Below are 6000 nucleotides of genomic sequence, written 5' to 3' on the forward strand. Positions count from 1 at the left end.
CTGCAGATTCAGAGAGAAAAAGAAAAGCAATTATCGATAAACAGAGGCGGACTGGATCAAAAATTCTTACCCGGGAAAATTTATAGTGGCCTCACACTATGGTTTATGGCCAAAATCACACTGGCCCACCGGGGTTTCCCCGGTAAGGCTTATGGCCAGTCCGCCTCTGTTGATAGAGAAAAAATATGAAATTGTGAAACGCTTTGAGCGAAATGAAAGACCATGTGATATTGCACGTGCTACAGGCCTAAATGAAGCAACGGCGAAAAGCACATGACAATTGCAAACTTGACAGGTTGAAAATTGAAAAGGGCTCAATTGTAAAGGGCTTAAAAATTTTAGAAAACATAGACTCCAACGAAGAACGCGTTATAGCTACAAAGCAAGGAATAAAAAAATTATTAGCTTGCTACTAAGAAATTCTGCGTGAAAAAAAGAACGCGCTGTGTCGTCAGACGAATTTGTTAGATTGTATGAAGCCATCGACATCGAAATAACTTTTTAACGTAAGTCATTTGTTTTTTTAATACATATTTTGTATTAATATGTATAAAGAACTGCAATTTTATTAATATTTTTCTTCTAAACTAGTGTTTTTGTTAGTCCTTGGTCCCAATTAAGCAAAATTTATATGTATTTATATGCAAAGTTGTACCCCGACTTACGCGAATTCGACTTACGCGATTTTCGTCGGACCCACCTATCGCGTAACTTCGGGATATTACTGTATATAAAAATTGAGATAATTACAGTACAGCATTGATAATCCAAACTAATTGGGACCAGTGGTAGTTTGGAGTGTTAAACTGATCAAAAATAATGTTCTGGAAACAAAAAAAAAAAAAAAAAGAGTTTAGTAAGATTAGAAAGAAATAAAAACACTACGTTGAAAATAAATAAATTTTATTTATAGGTAACAAACAAATGGAACTTTTGCCCATTCTTTTTTTCTACACTATTTTCGAACTTTGTTTCTTTATTGCCAGATCTCTCACTCTTTTCAGCAAGAGTAGTTGAGTTAGACAGCATTCAGTTATTTTTGTTGATTTTCATGTATCATTTAATTTTGTTAATTGGTTAGGTAATAAAAGTGTAAAATGGTGCTTTATATCTTCATTTTTATAGCCTGTGGATAATAATTCTCCTATTTTCGCTTATTAGAATTGTCGTTTAATAGAATCAAAATTCAATTCGCAAACGTGATTACAATAACTGGCACTTACTGTAATTATTTAATGGCACCAGCATAAAAAATAAATGCTAGCTCGTTCGAATTATTGACGTTCAAATTTTCGATGCTCTACATACATCTTTTAGCTTATGCCTAAAACTTGTCAGTAGAGTAATACCCCGACTTAGGCGGTTCTTGATTTTTTTTTTTTTTGCTGTGACATGCATTGGACGTGTTTCACGCGAACTCTACGTGTACAATTACGATTCTACGATCGATGAAAGTTAAGATTGTTTTGTTATACGTTTTCTAAACCATTAAAAAAAAAACTGGCGTTCAAACGAAGTAAATCAGATTCTCCTGCACCTTGTAAGAAAAGAAAAACGATATCTTTGGAATGTAAACTTAACATTATCAAGGATTTTGATAGCAGAATGAAAATTTGTGAATTGGCAAAGTTTGAGCTACCGGAATCCACAGTAAGGACAATCATAAAAGATAAAGAAAGAATTCTCGAAGCAGTGAAAAATGCTCAATCCTTGAACTCAAGTATAATTCATAAACATCATGGTATTATTGCTGAGATGGAAACAATGCTGAAATTACGGTGTGATAATCAAGTAAAAGTGAAGAATTGTCCAGTCGATCAGAACACTGTGTGCTATCAAGCTAAGCTGGTTTTTGGGAGGTTGAAAGAAGAAGCTGGGGAGGCAGGCAAAGATGAAAACTTTGTAGCTAGTAACGGTTGGTTCAACCGATTTAAAACTCGCTGTAACTGGCACAGTTTCGTGGAGAGGCGGCAAGTGCCGATAAAGAAGCTGCGTCTTCTTTTCCTGAGACACTCAAGGCTATGATAGAAGAAGGTGACTATAGCAGTGAAACCGTATTTAACGTGGATGAAACTGGCCTGTTCTGGAAGAAGATGCCTAAAAGAACTTTTATCGCGCGAAAAGGAAAAAAACTTTCCAGGCTTTAAGGTTTCCAAAGACCGATTGACAGTGATGGTTGGCGGGAATGCAGCAGGTGACTGCAAGTTAAAGCCTTTCTTAATTTATCGCTCCGAAAACCCAAGAGTTTTAAAAAATATATCTAAAATTAGCTTACCAGTGATTTGGAAGTCAAATCATAAAGCTTGGGTGACAGCTTCCGTTTTTGAGGACTGGTTTGGTCACCACTTCATACCCGAAGTCGAACGTTATTGCAAGTCTAAATAGATTCCATTTAAAGTGATGCTTCTTATTGACAATGCACCCGGTCACCCTCCTGCCACCCTAATTAATTTCGATTCATGTGTGAAAGTTGTGTTTTTGCCTCCAAACACAACCAGCTTGCTTCAACCGATGGACCAGGGAGTCATCAAAACATTCAAGGCTTACTACACGAGGCATTCGTTTGCGCGTCTGAATGAAGCTATGAGACAAAATTTTGAGATATCTGTTAAAGACTTTTGGGAACAATTCAATGTTTTAGATGCCGTAAAAATCATTGAAGAATCTTGGGATGAAATTCACAAAAACACATTGAATGGTGTCTGGAAGAAACTCTGTCTATTTTTTTTTTCAAAAACGAGACGAAAACAACGCCAGAAACTGATCATGTCGCTCATGTGATAGAATAAGTTGTTAATCTTGCCAGGCAATTAGATTTGGAAGTCAATGGTGGTGATGTCAACGAGCTTGGATTCACATAGTCAGGAGCTGACAATGAATGAGCTCATAGAGATGCGTGAACAAAACGTCACTGAAGTATCCGACACTTCAGACCCAGTTCCACCAGAAAAGCACATGACAATTGCAAGCTTGACAGAAGGTCTCAGCTCAATTGAAAAGGGCTTAAAAATTTTAGAAAACATAGGCTTCAACGAAGAACGTGTTATAGCTACATAGCAAGGAATAAAAAAATTATTAGCTTGCTACGAAGAAATTCTGCGTGAAAAAAAAAGAAGGCGCTGTGTCATCAGACAAATTTGTTAGATTTTATGAAGCCATCGACATCGAAATAACTTTTTTACGTAACCCATTTATTTTTTAATACATTTCGTATTAATATGTATAAAGAACTGCAATTTTATTAAATATTTTTCTTCTAAACTAGTGTTTTTGTTAGTCCTTGGTCCCAATTAAACAAAATTTATATGCAAAGTTGTACCCCGACTTACGTGAATTCGACTTAAGCGATTTTCGTCGGACCCACCTATCGCGTAACTTCGGGGTATTACTGTATATCCACATAAGATACATTAAGTAGGAGCAGTAGATTTTTTTGGTGAAGACAATAGGCAGGCAGGAACACACACACACACGTGTGCCTATTGTCTTCGCTCCATCTGTCTGCATGTAACAGAGAGATTTCCATGAAAAGAGGCTTTTCATGAAATTTTTATTTGAGCCTTTTAAAAATATTTGTCAAGCCATTTAAAATTTCTTTGCAATTGGACCAAGAGAAATCCAGCAATTAATATTTTTTTTCAATTTGTATGGAAAAAATAAATTCATAGATTAAGCGTAGTTTTAATAGTATTGTTAGTTTTAGACAGTCTGTGCATGTATTGTTATGTAAGACTCGTGGTGTCAATTGCTTCAGACAAATATAGACAGAAAGAAAAGAGACTTAAAAGTATGTGGAAGAGATTAATAAATATCATCCAGCTAAAATTAAATACCTAAGTTTAGAGATGTAAACTACAGTTTTATTAAGTGTTCTATAACATTATAATCTTAGTAATTAATGGATAAAGAGATATCTATTTACTTTTCACTTCTATTAATCACAGAAAAAAAAATTCAATTGATTTAAGAAAAAAAAAATGAATGCAACTGAAATGTAATGCATGGTGTACATTAACTAATATGAACAAGTGTGTGAGACAAATCTTTTCTGTGCCTCTCAATAATGTTTGTTTGGCTTTATCCATTATGTAAGGCTTGTGTATAGATCTCCCACAACTTGGACATCCTCTCTACTAATTGAGAAGTCAACCTGTTTTATCAAACAGTATTTTCTTTTTTTTTGTTTGTTTGTTAGTGCATTAAGTAAACAAAACTCTATAGAATTTTTTCTGTATACCCTCCAACAAGTTTTTTCTTCAAAAATCAGAAGTTTTTGAAGTCCATATTAAACTATAAATTAAATTTCAGTGAAAAATATACATTTGATATTAAAATACTACAGCCACAGAATTGTTTACCACCATAGTATGTTTTTAAACATTACCTTCCCTAACATTTTTCTGTTTGTATTCTCTGCTAGATATCAACTATAATCCATCCAGAGCATTCCCAAAATTCAATCAGAATGGTGTTCACAGGCTGACCACTAGACAGTTAACCAGACAGATCCTACTGGTAACTCTCTAGGAGGCTTCTGGATCAGCTAGTGTCTAATCTCGCTGCCTCTACTCTGCCAGATTGTGATTGGAGGCAGTCCGAGTAGCATGTATGCTGAGGGCATTGTCCAGGAAAAGTTACGTCAAAGAGCTAGGTATATTCTTAGCATATGGGTAGCAATAACCGAAGAGAAACGTACCAACTGTGTGGTACTGGACTCAGGAAAGTGGAAAGTGAAAAATACCTGGGTGCAATTGTGCAGTCAAATATGAAGTTTGCTGAACAGTGCAGACAGGTTGCCAGGGCAGGTCATGGAGTCTTGTCAATGATATATAGGAATTTTGCTAACACGGACAGGGAGGTGATTATCCCATTATACAAGGCAATGGTCAGGCAACACCTAGAGTACTGCGTACAGGTCTGGAGGCCTCATTTTAGGAAGGATGTAGAATTGATAGAACGACTAAAAAGAAGGGCAACAAGATAATTAGATGGAAGGCATTTGTCACTCTTTTTAGGAACTGGCTGGATTTGAGCAAACTTCCAAGCAGAAGGAAAAATACCTTTGGAAGAAAGTGAAATGAGACAACACAAAACAGGAGTAAGTTCGGGGGCAGGCACAGGTTTTGAGAACATCGGGACCTGGCACTTTCTTAGCATCAGATTCATCAAAATCCTTCTGACATCCTGTTGATGGAAAACCACAGGAAGCCTTAAACAGAGTGTACTGGGAAAGGTTTGAGGTGATTTACCAAGATCATCAATACATGAGTTTTTGACGAAAAATAGGACGCTATCAGGCCAGCTTTATCTTTGACTGATGTGGCAACAGAACCATCTGGTTTTGACAGTAGTAGGAACAGAGATGGGTAAAAATTGCAGCCATTATCTTTGGCAAGAGACCAGAATGCTTGGCTACTATTTGGACAAGAAGCAAGTTTTCTACTCTTAGCCTGTTCGAAATCTAGTTTATACTTATTAATAACTGCTTTACAAGGTATAAATAATACTTAATAATTTTGATTATTATGCAAGGTTGCTTATAGAAAAGTAGTACTGTACTGAAAATATTTTATAATAAAAATTCAGAAATATTATACGATTTCAGAGAATACAGGCTTAGTGGTTTGCATTAAAAATATTGTGTTGAAAGGGGTTCGTGATAAAAAAAATATTATGTTGAAAGGGGTTCGCCAGTCAAAAAACGTTGGGACCCGCTGGCTTAGAGCAACCCCAACGATTTGTTTTCTTCACTCCATCTTCCACCTATCAGATAGCTTTGTATCTGACCCAGATGCTTAGAGTCCAGAATACTGATGCTGACCTCATGAATTTGCAGTCAACTGACAATACAGAAATTATAATCTCATGTTTATATATCCAATGCCCATCAACTGCTCACAGTAGTTGGGTGCACACCATCTTCCTCAACCCAAACCACAATCTCCTGATCCTAAGCAGAAACCCATGATTCCCTGACAGCCACATTATCATCAGATGATG

The sequence above is a fragment of the Mastigoproctus giganteus genome, chromosome 7, assembly GCF_048544385.1.
Source record: "Mastigoproctus giganteus isolate SK-2022 chromosome 7, ASM4854438v1, whole genome shotgun sequence".
NCBI lineage: Eukaryota > Metazoa > Arthropoda > Arachnida > Uropygi > Thelyphonidae > Mastigoproctus > Mastigoproctus giganteus.